Consider the following 14936-nt stretch of genomic DNA (forward strand, 5'->3'; position numbering starts at 1 on the left):
AGCTCTCGCGTCAGCCGAGCAAAGTCGAGACAAGTCGAGACTCAAGCGGAATCGACGCACACAATATAGGGTGGCCTGCAGCGAGTAAGAGGGGGAAAGAAACATTAATTTAAGGACGCGTGGCAAAAGTACTCATACGCAGAAGTAAAACGCAGGCTGCGGTGGCCGGGAATCGAACCCGGATCAACTGCTTGGAAGGCAACTATGCTGACCATTACACCACCACCGCACGGTTTTCTTCTGCGCACGCCGCGCTGTGTCTGCTTCCCGCCTGTCGGCGGCGGCCGAAGGTGGTCGCAGCAGTAGGCGCATTACGGGGTAGGCGAGCGCATCCAGACAGCGTCTCTACGCACATTTCGCGTCCTTTGGCAAGAGTCGTCGCGTGCGTGCGCCGCAACACTACTAAGACGATCGAGTTCGGGCGTCATTTTTAAGCAGTGCAGCGCAGGATTCAGCGTTTGTAGCATTCTCTCGAGAGGATGCCACGGCGCTGGACGGCAGTCCCACTTTCCGTTCAGACGTCTGCCGCGGAAAGCACAAGGAAGCTGCGAACTAGCTGGGCATCGGTGGTTCAGTGGTAGAATGCTCGCCTGCCACGCGGGCGGCCCGGGTTCGATTCCCGGCCGATGCATCATTTTGTTTTTCCCCGATAGTGGAGCTGCGAGTCTTTCGCACTCGAAGTGCGTGGGCCACGAGAATGGACCGCGGGATTCCGTGTGGAAACAGCCAAACACGCAGCGCGCACGTCTTCTCGTTTGGACTCGTGCGTGCTATTGTACATACTGGCGTCGGCCTAGCATCGCAAGTTGCCTGCAGCGCTGGGAATGCACGTGTAGTAACAGAAAAAATGAGCCAGCAAGTGCAGACTCTCTACCACTAGTATTTGCTGCTTGCCGAGATTCCAGAAGGTATGGCAATCACGTGCCTCGGTAGCGCAGTAGGCAGCGCGTAAGTCTCATAATCTTAAGGTCGTGAGTTCGATCCTCACCCGGGGCATTTAATTTACTTTCGTTCACAGCTGAATTGACGGCTCTGGGGTTGCGAAGGAGCAAAACAGCTTGTAGTTTGTTATCCACAAGGTTTCAACAACTCAGCGTGAAAATGCTTACTTCCCGTTATTACTACTTACAGTTCTTTTGTGAAATTTTCAAGAAAAAATGTACTAGTAATAAAACTGAATTTCGTATGATATAACATGTAAAGTCACACGGTGTATGGCCTGCTATACCTGTATAATGACAGGCTGCAGGTCTTTACTTGCGAAATAAGTAAATAAATATTACTACTCACAGGTTTGCTTTTCCTCGTACCCCTGTAACAACGAGGCCAAAAGCAACGGACTGTGACTTTTGCCATGCGCGCCTCGGCATGGGAGCGCGAAAAGATGGTCGCAAACAGGGAAAGTGCGACACGGAAAGCCAGTGCAGGGGGTGTAAACCCCGAAAAAAGTGTGCGCGTCCGGTGTGGTCTAGTGGCTAGGATACCTGGCTTTCACCCAGGAGGCCCGGGTTCGATTCCCGGTACCGGAATGTAATTTTTTCGGAACAAATCACGACAAGTTTGGACAGAGCGAAATGCTGTTTTCACGTCCTCCTCGCGTTATAGCTACTGGTTCATAAACGTGAGCTGAAAACAGTCGAGAGAAACGGGCACGCAATGAAATTACTACGAGCAGCGGAATAAAGGGAGGAGAGACGCTGGTCCACTGTTGGACTGCTACCATAGAAATGTTACCTGTAAATACGCATAGCTACTGCCTCTAAGTGCTGGAAGACAGTGTGCACCGAGGCCCGTTAGCTCAGTTGGTTAGAGCGTCGTGCTAATAACGCGAAGGTCGTGGGTTCGATCCCCCCACGGGCCAATACGATTTTTCTATTTCAAAAAGGCAACGCCTATTTCGGCGGGGAAGTGTGGTGACTAAGAAATTGTGTGGGAGCAGATAGGGGACCCGAAAGCGACTTGTCGGGACGCGCTAAAACACTTCACTGATCACACTGTTTCTCGTCCGATCACCGCTACTGCGCGACGCTGGGCGTTGTCAGTGCTTGGGCGGGTGACCGCCTGCGAACACATGGCGCTGCCGACAGTTTCAATTCGTATTTCTCTTTTCTCGTCGGTTTCGGAGCTGCAGCGCTATTCGGTCAAGGGCACTGGCGCCACGTTTTGGCTCTCGGTATGCCAAGTCGCGCCGTGCGGCCACAGTGAAATGAAGGAGCGTGTTGTAAAATTTTCAACAAAGAAAAAAAGAAATGTACTAGTAATAAAACTGAATTTGTCTGACAGAACATGTAAAATCACACAATGCACGATAACAGGCAGCAGGTCTTTACTTGAGGCATAAGTAATGTTGTGCCCGCCTCGCCATACCTCTCTCAGTCGTTTCGCGTGCTAGTCCTTCTGATATAGGCCGATTGGAGAGCGTCAGCTCTCGCGTCAGCCGAGCAAAGTCGAGACAAGTCGAGACTCAAGCGGAATCGACGCACACAATATAGGGTGGCCTGCAGCGAGTAAGAGGGGGAAAGAAACATTAATTTAAGGACGCGTGGCAAAAGTACTCATACGCAGAAGTAAAACGCAGGCTGCGGTGGCCGGGAATCGAACCCGGATCAACTGCTTGGAAGGCAACTATGCTGACCATTACACCACCACCGCACGGTTTTCTTCTGCGCACGCCGCGCTGTGTCTGCTTCCCGCCTGTCGGCGGCGGCCGAAGGTGGTCGCAGCAGTAGGCGCATTACGGGGTAGGCGAGCGCATCCAGACAGCGTCTCTACGCACATTTCGCGTCCTTTGGCAAGAGTCGTCGCGTGCGTGCGCCGCAACACTACTAAGACGATCGAGTTCGGGCGTCATTTTTAAGCAGTGCAGCGCAGGATTCAGCGTTTGTAGCATTCTCTCGAGAGGATGCCACGGCGCTGGACGGCAGTCCCACTTTCCGTTCAGACGTCTGCCGCGGAAAGCACAAGGAAGCTGCGAACTAGCTGGGCATCGGTGGTTCAGTGGTAGAATGCTCGCCTGCCACGCGGGCGGCCCGGGTTCGATTCCCGGCCGAAGCATCATTTTGTTTTTCCCCGATAGTGGAGCTGCGAGTCTTTCGCACTCGAAGTGCGTGGGCCACGAGAATGGACCGCGGGATTCCGTGTGGAAACAGCCAAACACGCAGCGCGCACGTCTTCTCGTTTGGACTCGTGCGTGCTATTGTACATACTGGCGTCGGCCTAGCATCGCAAGTTGCCTGCAGCGCTGGGAATGCACGTGTAGTAACAGAAAAAATGAGCCAGCAAGTGCAGACTCTCTACCACTAGTATTTGCTGCTTGCCGAGATTCCAGAAGGTATGGCAATCACGTGCCTCGGTAGCGCAGTAGGCAGCGCGTAAGTCTCATAATCTTAAGGTCGTGAGTTCGATCCTCACCCGGGGCATTTAATTTACTTTCGTTCACAGCTGAATTGACGGCTCTGGGGTTGCGAAGGAGCAAAACAGCTTGTAGTTTGTTATCCACAAGGTTTCAACAACTCAGCGTGAAAATGCTTACTTCCCGTTATTACTACTTACAGTTCTTTTGTGAAATTTTCAAGAAAAAATGTACTAGTAATAAAACTGAATTTCGTATGATATAACATGTAAAGTCACACGGTGTATGGCCTGCTATACCTGTATAATGACAGGCTGCAGGTCTTTACTTGCGAAATAAGTAAATAAATATTACTACTCACAGGTTTGCTTTTCCTCGTACCCCTGTAACAACGAGGCCAAAAGCAACGGACTGTGACTTTTGCCATGCGCGCCTCGGCATGGGAGCGCGAAAAGATGGTCGCAAACAGGGAAAGTGCGACACGGAAAGCCAGTGCAGGGGGTGTAAACCCCGAAAAAAGTGTGCGCGTCCGGTGTGGTCTAGTGGCTAGGATACCTGGCTTTCACCCAGGAGGCCCGGGTTCGATTCCCGGTACCGGAATGTAATTTTTTCGGAACAAATCACGACAAGTTTGGACAGAGCGAAATGCTGTTTTCACGTCCTCCTCGCGTTATAGCTACTGGTTCATAAACGTGAGCTGAAAACAGTCGAGAGAAACGGGCACGCAATGAAATTACTACGAGCAGCGGAATAAAGGGAGGAGAGACGCTGGTCCACTGTTGGACTGCTACCATAGAAATGTTACCTGTAAATACGCATAGCTACTGCCTCTAAGTGCTGGAAGACAGTGTGCACCGAGGCCCGTTAGCTCAGTTGGTTAGAGCGTCGTGCTAATAACGCGAAGGTCGTGGGTTCGATCCCCCCACGGGCCAATACGATTTTTCTATTTCAAAAAGGCAACGCCTATTTCGGCGGGGAAGTGTGGTGACTAAGAAATTGTGTGGGAGCAGATAGGGGACCCGAAAGCGACTTGTCGGGACGCGCTAAAACACTTCACTGATCACACTGTTTCTCGTCCGATCACCGCTACTGCGCGACGCTGGGCGTTGTCAGTGCTTGGGCGGGTGACCGCCTGCGAACACATGGCGCTGCCGACAGTTTCAATTCGTATTTCTCTTTTCTCGTCGGTTTCGGAGCTGCAGCGCTATTCGGTCAAGGGCACTGGCGCCACGTTTTGGCTCTCGGTATGCCAAGTCGCGCCGTGCGGCCACAGTGAAATGAAGGAGCGTGTTGTAAAATTTTCAACAAAGAAAAAAAGAAATGTACTAGTAATAAAACTGAATTTGTCTGACAGAACATGTAAAATCACACAATGCACGATAACAGGCAGCAGGTCTTTACTTGAGGCATAAGTAATGTTGTGCCCGCCTCGCCATACCTCTCTCAGTCGTTTCGCGTGCTAGTCCTTCTGATATAGGCCGATTGGAGAGCGTCAGCTCTCGCGTCAGCCGAGCAAAGTCGAGACAAGTCGAGACTCAAGCGGAATCGACGCACACAATATAGGGTGGCCTGCAGCGAGTAAGAGGGGGAAAGAAACATTAATTTAAGGACGCGTGGCAAAAGTACTCATACGCAGAAGTAAAACGCAGGCTGCGGTGGCCGGGAATCGAACCCGGATCAACTGCTTGGAAGGCAACTATGCTGACCATTACACCACCACCGCACGGTTTTCTTCTGCGCACGCCGCGCTGTGTCTGCTTCCCGCCTGTCGGCGGCGGCCGAAGGTGGTCGCAGCAGTAGGCGCATTACGGGGTAGGCGAGCGCATCCAGACAGCGTCTCTACGCACATTTCGCGTCCTTTGGCAAGAGTCGTCGCGTGCGTGCGCCGCAACACTACTAAGACGATCGAGTTCGGGCGTCATTTTTAAGCAGTGCAGCGCAGGATTCAGCGTTTGTAGCATTCTCTCGAGAGGATGCCACGGCGCTGGACGGCAGTCCCACTTTCCGTTCAGACGTCTGCCGCGGAAAGCACAAGGAAGCTGCGAACTAGCTGGGCATCGGTGGTTCAGTGGTAGAATGCTCGCCTGCCACGCGGGCGGCCCGGGTTCGATTCCCGGCCGATGCATCATTTTGTTTTTCCCCGATAGTGGAGCTGCGAGTCTTTCGCACTCGAAGTGCGTGGGCCACGAGAATGGACCGCGGGATTCCGTGTGGAAACAGCCAAACACGCAGCGCGCACGTCTTCTCGTTTGGACTCGTGCGTGCTATTGTACATACTGGCGTCGGCCTAGCATCGCAAGTTGCCTGCAGCGCTGGGAATGCACGTGTAGTAACAGAAAAAATGAGCCAGCAAGTGCAGACTCTCTACCACTAGTATTTGCTACTTGCCGAGATTCCAGAAGGTATGGCAATCACGTGCCTCGGTAGCGCAGTAGGCAGCGCGTAAGTCTCATAATCTTAAGGTCGTGAGTTCGATCCTCACCCGGGGCATTTAATTTACTTTCGTTCACAGCTGAATTGACGGCTCTGGGGTTGCGAAGGAGCAAAACAGCTTGTAGTTTGTTATCCACAAGGTTTCAACAACTCAGCGTGAAAATGCTTACTTCCCGTTATTACTACTTACAGTTCTTTTGTGAAATTTTCAAGAAAAAATGTACTAGTAATAAAACTGAATTTCGTATGATATAACATGTAAAGTCACACGGTGTATGGCCTGCTATACCTGTATAATGACAGGCTGCAGGTCTTTACTTGCGAAATAAGTAAATAAATATTACTACTCACAGGTTTGCTTTTCCTCGTACCCCTGTAACAACGAGGCCAAAAGCAACGGACTGTGACTTTTGCCATGCGCGCCTCGGCATGGGAGCGCGAAAAGATGGTCGCAAACAGGGAAAGTGCGACACGGAAAGCCAGTGCAGGGGGTGTAAACCCCGAAAAAAGTGTGCGCGTCCGGTGTGGTCTAGTGGCTAGGATACCTGGCTTTCACCCAGGAGGCCCGGGTTCGATTCCCGGTACCGGAATGTAATTTTTTCGGAACAAATCACGACAAGTTTGGACAGAGCGAAATGCTGTTTTCACGTCCTCCTCGCGTTATAGCTACTGGTTCATAAACGTGAGCTGAAAACAGTCGAGAGAAACGGGCACGCAATGAAATTACTACGAGCAGCGGAATAAAGGGAGGAGAGACGCTGGTCCACTGTTGGACTGCTACCATAGAAATGTTACCTGTAAATACGCATAGCTACTGCCTCTAAGTGCTGGAAGACAGTGTGCACCGAGGCCCGTTAGCTCAGTTGGTTAGAGCGTCGTGCTAATAACGCGAAGGTCGTGGGTTCGATCCCCCCACGGGCCAATACGATTTTTCTATTTCAAAAAGGCAACGCCTATTTCGGCGGGGAAGTGTGGTGACTAAGAAATTGTGTGGGAGCAGATAGGGGACCCGAAAGCGACTTGTCGGGACGCGCTAAAACACTTCACTGATCACACTGTTTCTCGTCCGATCACCGCTACTGCGCGACGCTGGGCGTTGTCAGTGCTTGGGCGGGTGACCGCCTGCGAACACATGGCGCTGCCGACAGTTTCAATTCGTATTTCTCTTTTCTCGTCGGTTTCGGAGCTGCAGCGCTATTCGGTCAAGGGCACTGGCGCCACGTTTTGGCTCTCGGTATGCCAAGTCGCGCCGTGCGGCCACAGTGAAATGAAGGAGCGTGTTGTAAAATTTTCAACAAAGAAAAAAAGAAATGTACTAGTAATAAAACTGAATTTGTCTGACAGAACATGTAAAATCACACAATGCACGATAACAGGCAGCAGGTCTTTACTTGAGGCATAAGTAATGTTGTGCCCGCCTCGCCATACCTCTCTCAGTCGTTTCGCGTGCTAGTCCTTCTGATATAGGCCGATTGGAGAGCGTCAGCTCTCGCGTCAGCCGAGCAAAGTCGAGACAAGTCGAGACTCAAGCGGAATCGACGCACACAATATAGGGTGGCCTGCAGCGAGTAAGAGGGGGAAAGAAACATTAATTTAAGGACGCGTGGCAAAAGTACTCATACGCAGAAGTAAAACGCAGGCTGCGGTGGCCGGGAATCGAACCCGGATCAACTGCTTGGAAGGCAACTATGCTGACCATTACACCACCACCGCACGGTTTTCTTCTGCGCACGCCGCGCTGTGTCTGCTTCCCGCCTGTCGGCGGCGGCCGAAGGTGGTCGCAGCAGTAGGCGCATTACGGGGTAGGCGAGCGCATCCAGACAGCGTCTCTACGCACATTTCGCGTCCTTTGGCAAGAGTCGTCGCGTGCGTGCGCCGCAACACTACTAAGACGATCGAGTTCGGGCGTCATTTTTAAGCAGTGCAGCGCAGGATTCAGCGTTTGTAGCATTCTCTCGAGAGGATGCCACGGCGCTGGACGGCAGTCCCACTTTCCGTTCAGACGTCTGCCGCGGAAAGCACAAGGAAGCTGCGAACTAGCTGGGCATCGGTGGTTCAGTGGTAGAATGCTCGCCTGCCACGCGGGCGGCCCGGGTTCGATTCCCGGCCGATGCATCATTTTGTTTTTCCCCGATAGTGGAGCTGCGAGTCTTTCGCACTCGAAGTGCGTGGGCCACGAGAATGGACCGCGGGATTCCGTGTGGAAACAGCCAAACACGCAGCGCGCACGTCTTCTCGTTTGGACTCGTGCGTGCTATTGTACATACTGGCGTCGGCCTAGCATCGCAAGTTGCCTGCAGCGCTGGGAATGCACGTGTAGTAACAGAAAAAATGAGCCAGCAAGTGCAGACTCTCTACCACTAGTATTTGCTGCTTGCCGAGATTCCAGAAGGTATGGCAATCACGTGCCTCGGTAGCGCAGTAGGCAGCGCGTAAGTCTCATAATCTTAAGGTCGTGAGTTCGATCCTCACCCGGGGCATTTAATTTACTTTCGTTCACAGCTGAATTGACGGCTCTGGGGTTGCGAAGGAGCAAAACAGCTTGTAGTTTGTTATCCACAAGGTTTCAACAACTCAGCGTGAAAATGCTTACTTCCCGTTATTACTACTTGCAGTTCTTTTGTGAAATTTTCAAGAAAAAATGTACTAGTAATAAAACTGAATTTCGTATGATATAACATGTAAAGTCACACGGTGTATGGCCTGCTATACCTGTATAATGACAGGCTGCAGGTCTTTACTTGCGAAATAAGTAAATAAATATTACTACTCACAGGTTTGCTTTTCCTCGTACCCCTGTAACAACGAGGCCAAAAGCAACGGACTGTGACTTTTGCCATGCGCGCCTCGGCATGGGAGCGCGAAAAGATGGTCGCAAACAGGGAAAGTGCGACACGGAAAGCCAGTGCAGGGGGTGTAAACCCCGAAAAAAGTGTGCGCGTCCGGTGTGGTCTAGTGGCTAGGATACCTGGCTTTCACCCAGGAGGCCCGGGTTCGATTCCCGGTACCGGAATGTAATTTTTTCGGAACAAATCACGACAAGTTTGGACAGAGCGAAATGCTGTTTTCACGTCCTCCTCGCGTTATAGCTACTGGTTCATAAACGTGAGCTGAAAACAGTCGAGAGAAACGGGCACGCAATGAAATTACTACGAGCAGCGGAATAAAGGGAGGAGAGACGCTGGTCCACTGTTGGACTGCTACCATAGAAATGTTACCTGTAAATACGCATAGCTACTGCCTCTAAGTGCTGGAAGACAGTGTGCACCGAGGCCCGTTAGCTCAGTTGGTTAGAGCGTCGTGCTAATAACGCGAAGGTCGTGGGTTCGATCCCCCCACGGGCCAATACGATTTTTCTATTTCAAAAAGGCAACGCCTATTTCGGCGGGGAAGTGTGGTGACTAAGAAATTGTGTGGGAGCAGATAGGGGACCCGAAAGCGACTTGTCGGGACGCGCTAAAACACTTCACTGATCACACTGTTTCTCGTCCGATCACCGCTACTGCGCGACGCTGGGCGTTGTCAGTGCTTGGGCGGGTGACCGCCTGCGAACACATGGCGCTGCCGACAGTTTCAATTCGTATTTCTCTTTTCTCGTCGGTTTCGGAGCTGCAGCGCTATTCGGTCAAGGGCACTGGCGCCACGTTTTGGCTCTCGGTATGCCAAGTCGCGCCGTGCGGCCACAGTGAAATGAAGGAGCGTGTTGTAAAATTTTCAACAAAGAAAAAAAGAAATGTACTAGTAATAAAACTGAATTTGTCTGACAGAACATGTAAAATCACACAATGCACGATAACAGGCAGCAGGTCTTTACTTGAGGCATAAGTAATGTTGTGCCCGCCTCGCCATACCTCTCTCAGTCGTTTCGCGTGCTAGTCCTTCTGATATAGGCCGATTGGAGAGCGTCAGCTCTCGCGTCAGCCGAGCAAAGTCGAGACAAGTCGAGACTCAAGCGGAATCGACGCACACAATATAGGGTGGCCTGCAGCGAGTAAGAGGGGGAAAGAAACATTAATTTAAGGACGCGTGGCAAAAGTACTCATACGCAGAAGTAAAACGCAGGCTGCGGTGGCCGGGAATCGAACCCGGATCAACTGCTTGGAAGGCAACTATGCTGACCATTACACCACCACCGCACGGTTTTCTTCTGCGCACGCCGAACTGTGTCTGCTTCCCGCCTGTCGGCGGCGGCCGAAGGTGGTCGCAGCAGTAGGCGCATTACGGGGTAGGCGAGCGCATCCAGACAGCGTCTCTACGCACATTTCGCGTCCTTTGGCAAGAGTCGTCGCGTGCGTGCGCCGCAACACTACTAAGACGATCGAGTTCGGGCGTCATTTTTAAGCAGTGCAGCGCAGGATTCAGCGTTTGTAGCATTCTCTCGAGAGGATGCCACGGCGCTGGACGGCAGTCCCACTTTCCCTTCAGACGTCTGCCGCGGAAAGCACAAGGAAGCTGCGAACTAGCTGGGCATCGGTGGTTCAGTGGTAGAATGCTCGCCTGCCACGCGGGCGGCCCGGGTTCGATTCCCGGCCGATGCATCATTTTGTTTTTCCCCGATAGTGGAGCTGCGAGTCTTTCGCACTCGAAGTGCGTGGGCCACGAGAATGGACCGCGGGATTCCGTGTGGAAACAGCCAAACACGCAGCGCGCACGTCTTCTCGTTTGGACTCGTGCGTGCTATTGTACATACTGGCGTCGGCCTAGCATCGCAAGTTGCCTGCAGCGCTGGGAATGCACGTGTAGTAACAGAAAAAATGAGCCAGCAAGTGCAGACTCTCTACCACTAGTATTTGCTGCTTGCCGAGATTCCAGAATGTATGGCAATCACGTGCCTCGGTAGCGCAGTAGGCAGCGCGTAAGTCTCATAATCTTAAGGTCGTGAGTTCGATCCTCACCTGGGGCATTTAATTTACTTTCGTTCACAGCTGAATAGACGGCTCTGGGGTTGCGAAGGAGCAAAACAGCTTGTAGTTTGTTATCCACAAGGTTTCAACAACTCAGCGTGAAAATGCTTACTTCCCGTTATTACTACTTGCAGTTCTTTTGTGAAATTTTCAAGAAAAAATGTACTAGTAATAAAACTGAATTTCGTATGATATAACATGTAAAGTCACACGGTGTATGGCCTGCTATACCTGTATAATGACAGGCTGCAGGTCTTTACTTGCGAAATAAGTAAATAAATATTACTACTCACAGGTTTGCTTTTCCTCGTACCCCTGTAACAACGAGGCCAAAAGCAACGGACTGTGACTTTTGCCATGCGCGCCTCGGCATGGGAGCGCGAAAAGATGGTCGCAAACAGGGAAAGTGCGACACGGAAAGCCAGTGCAGGGGGTGTAAACCCCGAAAAAAGTGTGCGCGTCCGGTGTGGTCTAGTGGCTAGGATACCTGGCTTTCATCCAGGAGGCCCGGGTTCGATTCCCGGTACCGGAATGTAATTTTTTCGGAACAAATCACGACAAGTTTGGACAGAGCGAAATGCTGTTTTCACGTCCTCCTCGCGTTATAGCTACTGGTTCATAAACGTGAGCCGAAAACAGTCGAGAGAAACGGGCACGCAATGAAATTACTACGAGCAGCGGAATAAAGGGAGGAGAGACGCTGGTCCACTGTTGGACTGCTACCATAGAAATGTTACCTGTAAATACGCATAGCTACTGCCTCTAAGTGCTGGAAGACAGTGTGCACCGAGGCCCGTTAGCTCAGTTGGTTAGAGCGTCGTGCTAATAACGCGAAGGTCGTGGGTTCGATCCCCCCACGGGCCAATACGATTTTTCTATTTCAAAAAGGCAACGCCTATTTCGGCGGGGAAGTGTGGTGACTAAGAAATTGTGTGGGAGCAGATAGGGGACCCGAAAGCGACTTGTCGGGACGCGCTAAAACACTTCACTGATCACACTGTTTCTCGTCCGATCACCGCTACTGCGCGACGCTGGGCGTTGTCAGTGCTTGGGCGGGTGACCGCCTGCGAACACATGGCGCTGCCGACAGTTTCAATTCGTATTTCTCTTTTCTCGTCGGTTTCGGAGCTGCAGCGCTATTCGGTCAAGGGCACTGGCGCCACGTTTTGGCTCTCGGTATGCCAAGTCGCGCCGTGCGGCCACAGTGAAATGAAGGAGCGTGTTGTAAAATTTTCAACAAAGAAAAAAAGAAATGTACTAGTAATAAAACTGAATTTGTCTGACAGAACATGTAAAATCACACAATGCACGATAACAGGCAGCAGGTCTTTACTTGAGGCATAAGTAATGTTGTGCCCGCCTCGCCATACCTCTCTCAGTCGTTTCGCGTGCTAGTCCTTCTGATATAGGCCGATTGGAGAGCGTCAGCTCTCGCGTCAGCCGAGCAAAGTCGAGACAAGTCGAGACTCAAGCGGAATCGACGCACACAATATAGGGTGGCCTGCAGCGAGTAAGAGGGGGAAAGAAACATTAATTTAAGGACGCGTGGCAAAAGTACTCATACGCAGAAGTAAAACGCAGGCTGCGGTGGCCGGGAATCGAACCCGGATCAACTGCTTGGAAGGCAACTATGCTGACCATTACACCACCACCGCACGGTTTTCTTCTGCGCACGCCGCGCTGTGTCTGCTTCCCGCCTGTCGGCGGCGGCCGAAGGTCGTCGCAGCAGTAGGCGCATTACGGGGTAGGCGAGCGCATCCAGACAGCGTCTCTACGCACATTTCGCGTCCTTTGGCAAGAGTCGTCGCGTGCGTGCGCCGCAACACTACTAAGACGATCGAGTTCGGGCGTCATTTTTAAGCAGTGCAGCGCAGGATTCAGCGTTTGTAGCATTCTCTCGAGAGGATGCCACGGCGCTGGACGGCAGTCCCACTTTCCCTTCAGACGTCTGCCGCGGAAAGCACAAGGAAGCTGCGAACTAGCTGGGCATCGGTGGTTCAGTGGTAGAATGCTCGCCTGCCTCGCGGGCGGCCCGGGTTCGATTCCCGGCCGATGCATCATTTTGTTTTTCCTCGATAGTGGAGCTGCGAGTCTTTCGCACTCGAAGTGCGTGGGCCACGAGAATGGACCGCGGGATTCCGTGTGGAAACAGCCAAACACGCAGCGCGCACGTCTTCTCGTTTGGACTCGTGCGTGCTATTGTACATACTGGCGTCGGCCTAGCATCGCAAGTTGCCTGCAGCGCTGGGAATGCACGTGTAGTAACAGAAAAAATGAGCCAGCAAGTGCAGACTCTCTACCACTAGTATTTGCTGCTTGCCGAGATTCCAGAAGGTATGGCAATCACGTGCCTCGGTAGCGCAGTAGGCAGCGCGTAAGTCTCATAATCTTAAGGTCGTGAGTTCGATCCTCACCCGGGGCATTTAATTTACTTTCGTTCACAGCTGAATTGACGGCTCTGGGGTTGCGAAGGAGCAAAACAGCTTGTAGTTTGTTATCCACAAGGTTTCAACAACTCAGCGTGAAAATGCTTACTTCCCGTTATTACTACTTGCAGTTCTTTTGTGAAATTTTCAAGAAAAAATGTACTAGTAATAAAACTGAATTTCGTATGATATAACATGTAAAGTCACACGGTGTATGGCCTGCTATACCTGTATTATGACAGGCTGCAGGTCTTTACTTGCGAAATAAGTAAATAAATATTACTACTCACAGGTTTGCTTTTCCTCGTACCCCTGTAACAACGAGGCCAAAAGCAACGGACTGTGACTTTTGCCATGCGCGCCTCGGCATGGGAGCGCGAAAAGATGGTCGCAAACAGGGAAAGTGCGACACGGAAAGCCAGTGCAGGGGGTGTAAACCCCGAAAAAAGTGTGCGCGTCCGGTGTGGTCTAGTGGCTAGGATACCTGGCTTTCATCCAGGAGGCCCGGGTTCGATTCCCGGTACCGGAATGTAATTTTTTCGGAACAAATCACGACAAGTTTGGACAGAGCGAAATGCTGTTTTCACGTCCTCCTCGCGTTATAGCTACTGGTTCATAAACGTGAGCTGAAAACAGTCGAGAGAAACGGGCACGCAATGAAATTACTACGAGCAGCGGAATAAAGGGAGGAGAGACGCTGGTCCACTGTTGGACTGCTACCATAGAAATGTTACCTGTAAATACGCATAGCTACTGCCTCTAAGTGCTGGAAGACAGTGTGCACCGAGGCCCGTTAGCTCAGTTGGTTAGAGCGTCGTGCTAATAACGCGAAGGTCGTGGGTTCGATCCCCCCACGGGCCAATACGATTTTTCTATTTCAAAAAGGCAACGCCTATTTCGGCGGGGAAGTGTGGTGACTAAGAAATTGTGTGGGAGCAGATAGGGGACCCGAAAGCGACTTGTCGGGACGCGCTAAAACACTTCACTGATCACACTGTTTCTCGTCCGATCACCGCTACTGCGCGACGCTGGGCGTTGTCAGTGCTTGGGCGGGTGACCGCCTGCGAACACATGGCGCTGCCGACAGTTTCAATTCGTATTTCTCTTTTCTCGTCGGTTTCGGAGCTGCAGCGCTATTCGGTCAAGGGCACTGGCGCCACGTTTTGGCTCTCGGTATGCCAAGTCGCGCCGTGCGGCCACAGTGAAATGAAGGAGCGTGTTGTAAAATTTTCAACAAAGAAAAAAAGAAATGTACTAGTAATAAAACTGAATTTGTCTGACAGAACATGTAAAATCACACAATGCACGATAACAGGCAGCAGGTCTTTACTTGAGGCATAAGTAATGTTGTGCCCGCCTCGCCATACCTCTCTCAGTCGTTTCGCGTGCTAGTCCTTCTGATATAGGCCGATTGGAGAGCGTCAGCTCTCGCGTCAGCCGAGCAAAGTCGAGACAAGTCGAGACTCAAGCGGAATCGACGCACACAATATAGGGTGGCCTGCAGCGAGTAAGAGGGGGAAAGAAACATTAATTTAAGGACGCGTGGCAAAAGTACTCATACGCAGAAGTAAAACGCAGGCTGCGGTGGCCGGGAATCGAACCCGGATCAACTGCTTGGAAGGCAACTATGCTGACCATTACACCACCACCGCACGGTTTTCTTCTGCGCACGCCGCGCTGTGTCTGCTTCCCGCCTGTCGGCGGCGGCCGAAGGTCGTCGCAGCAGTAGGCGCATTACGGGGTAGGCGAGCGCATCCAGACAGCGTCTCTACGCACATTTCGCGTCCTTTGGCAAGAGTCGTCGCGTGCGTGCGCCGCAAC

At 51.9% G+C, this 14936-nt stretch overlaps 31 non-coding genes across 31 annotated transcripts; 24 read left to right on the forward strand and 7 right to left on the reverse strand.

The window, feature by feature from the left end:
• Nucleotides 1-157: 157 nt before the first annotated feature.
• On the reverse strand, nt 158-229 carry Trnag-ucc (transfer RNA glycine (anticodon UCC)). The gene has a single exon. It is a non-coding gene; the product is annotated as a tRNA-Gly (tRNA).
• A 331-nt stretch (nt 230-560) lies between these two features.
• Trnag-gcc (transfer RNA glycine (anticodon GCC)) lies at nt 561-631 on the forward strand. The gene has a single exon. It is a non-coding gene; the product is annotated as a tRNA-Gly (tRNA).
• A 292-nt stretch (nt 632-923) lies between these two features.
• Trnam-cau (transfer RNA methionine (anticodon CAU)) lies at nt 924-996 on the forward strand. The gene has a single exon. It is a non-coding gene; the product is annotated as a tRNA-Met (tRNA).
• Nucleotides 997-1457: 461 nt separating this feature from the next.
• Nucleotides 1458-1529, forward strand: Trnae-uuc (transfer RNA glutamic acid (anticodon UUC)). The gene has a single exon. It is a non-coding gene; the product is annotated as a tRNA-Glu (tRNA).
• A 258-nt stretch (nt 1530-1787) lies between these two features.
• Trnai-aau (transfer RNA isoleucine (anticodon AAU)) lies at nt 1788-1861 on the forward strand. Its single transcript has one exon. It is a non-coding gene; the product is annotated as a tRNA-Ile (tRNA).
• A 719-nt stretch (nt 1862-2580) lies between these two features.
• On the reverse strand, nt 2581-2652 carry Trnag-ucc (transfer RNA glycine (anticodon UCC)). The gene has a single exon. It is a non-coding gene; the product is annotated as a tRNA-Gly (tRNA).
• A 331-nt stretch (nt 2653-2983) lies between these two features.
• On the forward strand, nt 2984-3054 carry Trnag-gcc (transfer RNA glycine (anticodon GCC)). The gene has a single exon. It is a non-coding gene; the product is annotated as a tRNA-Gly (tRNA).
• A 292-nt stretch (nt 3055-3346) lies between these two features.
• Nucleotides 3347-3419, forward strand: Trnam-cau (transfer RNA methionine (anticodon CAU)). The gene has a single exon. It is a non-coding gene; the product is annotated as a tRNA-Met (tRNA).
• Nucleotides 3420-3880: 461 nt separating this feature from the next.
• Nucleotides 3881-3952, forward strand: Trnae-uuc (transfer RNA glutamic acid (anticodon UUC)). The gene has a single exon. It is a non-coding gene; the product is annotated as a tRNA-Glu (tRNA).
• Nucleotides 3953-4210: 258 nt separating this feature from the next.
• On the forward strand, nt 4211-4284 carry Trnai-aau (transfer RNA isoleucine (anticodon AAU)). The gene has a single exon. It is a non-coding gene; the product is annotated as a tRNA-Ile (tRNA).
• A 719-nt stretch (nt 4285-5003) lies between these two features.
• Trnag-ucc (transfer RNA glycine (anticodon UCC)) lies at nt 5004-5075 on the reverse strand. The gene has a single exon. It is a non-coding gene; the product is annotated as a tRNA-Gly (tRNA).
• Nucleotides 5076-5406: 331 nt separating this feature from the next.
• On the forward strand, nt 5407-5477 carry Trnag-gcc (transfer RNA glycine (anticodon GCC)). The gene has a single exon. It is a non-coding gene; the product is annotated as a tRNA-Gly (tRNA).
• Nucleotides 5478-5769: 292 nt separating this feature from the next.
• Nucleotides 5770-5842, forward strand: Trnam-cau (transfer RNA methionine (anticodon CAU)). Its single transcript has one exon. It is a non-coding gene; the product is annotated as a tRNA-Met (tRNA).
• Nucleotides 5843-6303: 461 nt separating this feature from the next.
• Nucleotides 6304-6375, forward strand: Trnae-uuc (transfer RNA glutamic acid (anticodon UUC)). Its single transcript has one exon. It is a non-coding gene; the product is annotated as a tRNA-Glu (tRNA).
• Nucleotides 6376-6633: 258 nt separating this feature from the next.
• Nucleotides 6634-6707, forward strand: Trnai-aau (transfer RNA isoleucine (anticodon AAU)). The gene has a single exon. It is a non-coding gene; the product is annotated as a tRNA-Ile (tRNA).
• Nucleotides 6708-7426: 719 nt separating this feature from the next.
• On the reverse strand, nt 7427-7498 carry Trnag-ucc (transfer RNA glycine (anticodon UCC)). Its single transcript has one exon. It is a non-coding gene; the product is annotated as a tRNA-Gly (tRNA).
• Nucleotides 7499-7829: 331 nt separating this feature from the next.
• Nucleotides 7830-7900, forward strand: Trnag-gcc (transfer RNA glycine (anticodon GCC)). Its single transcript has one exon. It is a non-coding gene; the product is annotated as a tRNA-Gly (tRNA).
• A 292-nt stretch (nt 7901-8192) lies between these two features.
• Nucleotides 8193-8265, forward strand: Trnam-cau (transfer RNA methionine (anticodon CAU)). The gene has a single exon. It is a non-coding gene; the product is annotated as a tRNA-Met (tRNA).
• Nucleotides 8266-8726: 461 nt separating this feature from the next.
• Trnae-uuc (transfer RNA glutamic acid (anticodon UUC)) lies at nt 8727-8798 on the forward strand. The gene has a single exon. It is a non-coding gene; the product is annotated as a tRNA-Glu (tRNA).
• Nucleotides 8799-9056: 258 nt separating this feature from the next.
• Nucleotides 9057-9130, forward strand: Trnai-aau (transfer RNA isoleucine (anticodon AAU)). Its single transcript has one exon. It is a non-coding gene; the product is annotated as a tRNA-Ile (tRNA).
• Nucleotides 9131-9849: 719 nt separating this feature from the next.
• On the reverse strand, nt 9850-9921 carry Trnag-ucc (transfer RNA glycine (anticodon UCC)). The gene has a single exon. It is a non-coding gene; the product is annotated as a tRNA-Gly (tRNA).
• Nucleotides 9922-10252: 331 nt separating this feature from the next.
• Trnag-gcc (transfer RNA glycine (anticodon GCC)) lies at nt 10253-10323 on the forward strand. The gene has a single exon. It is a non-coding gene; the product is annotated as a tRNA-Gly (tRNA).
• A 292-nt stretch (nt 10324-10615) lies between these two features.
• Trnam-cau (transfer RNA methionine (anticodon CAU)) lies at nt 10616-10688 on the forward strand. Its single transcript has one exon. It is a non-coding gene; the product is annotated as a tRNA-Met (tRNA).
• Nucleotides 10689-11149: 461 nt separating this feature from the next.
• On the forward strand, nt 11150-11221 carry Trnae-uuc (transfer RNA glutamic acid (anticodon UUC)). Its single transcript has one exon. It is a non-coding gene; the product is annotated as a tRNA-Glu (tRNA).
• Nucleotides 11222-11479: 258 nt separating this feature from the next.
• On the forward strand, nt 11480-11553 carry Trnai-aau (transfer RNA isoleucine (anticodon AAU)). Its single transcript has one exon. It is a non-coding gene; the product is annotated as a tRNA-Ile (tRNA).
• A 719-nt stretch (nt 11554-12272) lies between these two features.
• Nucleotides 12273-12344, reverse strand: Trnag-ucc (transfer RNA glycine (anticodon UCC)). Its single transcript has one exon. It is a non-coding gene; the product is annotated as a tRNA-Gly (tRNA).
• A 331-nt stretch (nt 12345-12675) lies between these two features.
• Trnag-gcc (transfer RNA glycine (anticodon GCC)) lies at nt 12676-12746 on the forward strand. The gene has a single exon. It is a non-coding gene; the product is annotated as a tRNA-Gly (tRNA).
• Nucleotides 12747-13038: 292 nt separating this feature from the next.
• Nucleotides 13039-13111, forward strand: Trnam-cau (transfer RNA methionine (anticodon CAU)). Its single transcript has one exon. It is a non-coding gene; the product is annotated as a tRNA-Met (tRNA).
• Nucleotides 13112-13572: 461 nt separating this feature from the next.
• Trnae-uuc (transfer RNA glutamic acid (anticodon UUC)) lies at nt 13573-13644 on the forward strand. Its single transcript has one exon. It is a non-coding gene; the product is annotated as a tRNA-Glu (tRNA).
• A 258-nt stretch (nt 13645-13902) lies between these two features.
• Trnai-aau (transfer RNA isoleucine (anticodon AAU)) lies at nt 13903-13976 on the forward strand. The gene has a single exon. It is a non-coding gene; the product is annotated as a tRNA-Ile (tRNA).
• Nucleotides 13977-14695: 719 nt separating this feature from the next.
• Trnag-ucc (transfer RNA glycine (anticodon UCC)) lies at nt 14696-14767 on the reverse strand. Its single transcript has one exon. It is a non-coding gene; the product is annotated as a tRNA-Gly (tRNA).
• Between the last annotated feature and the right edge of the window lie 169 nt (nt 14768-14936).

Source organism: Schistocerca gregaria, chromosome 2 (genome assembly GCF_023897955.1).
Source record: "Schistocerca gregaria isolate iqSchGreg1 chromosome 2, iqSchGreg1.2, whole genome shotgun sequence".
Lineage (NCBI taxonomy): Eukaryota > Metazoa > Arthropoda > Insecta > Orthoptera > Acrididae > Schistocerca > Schistocerca gregaria.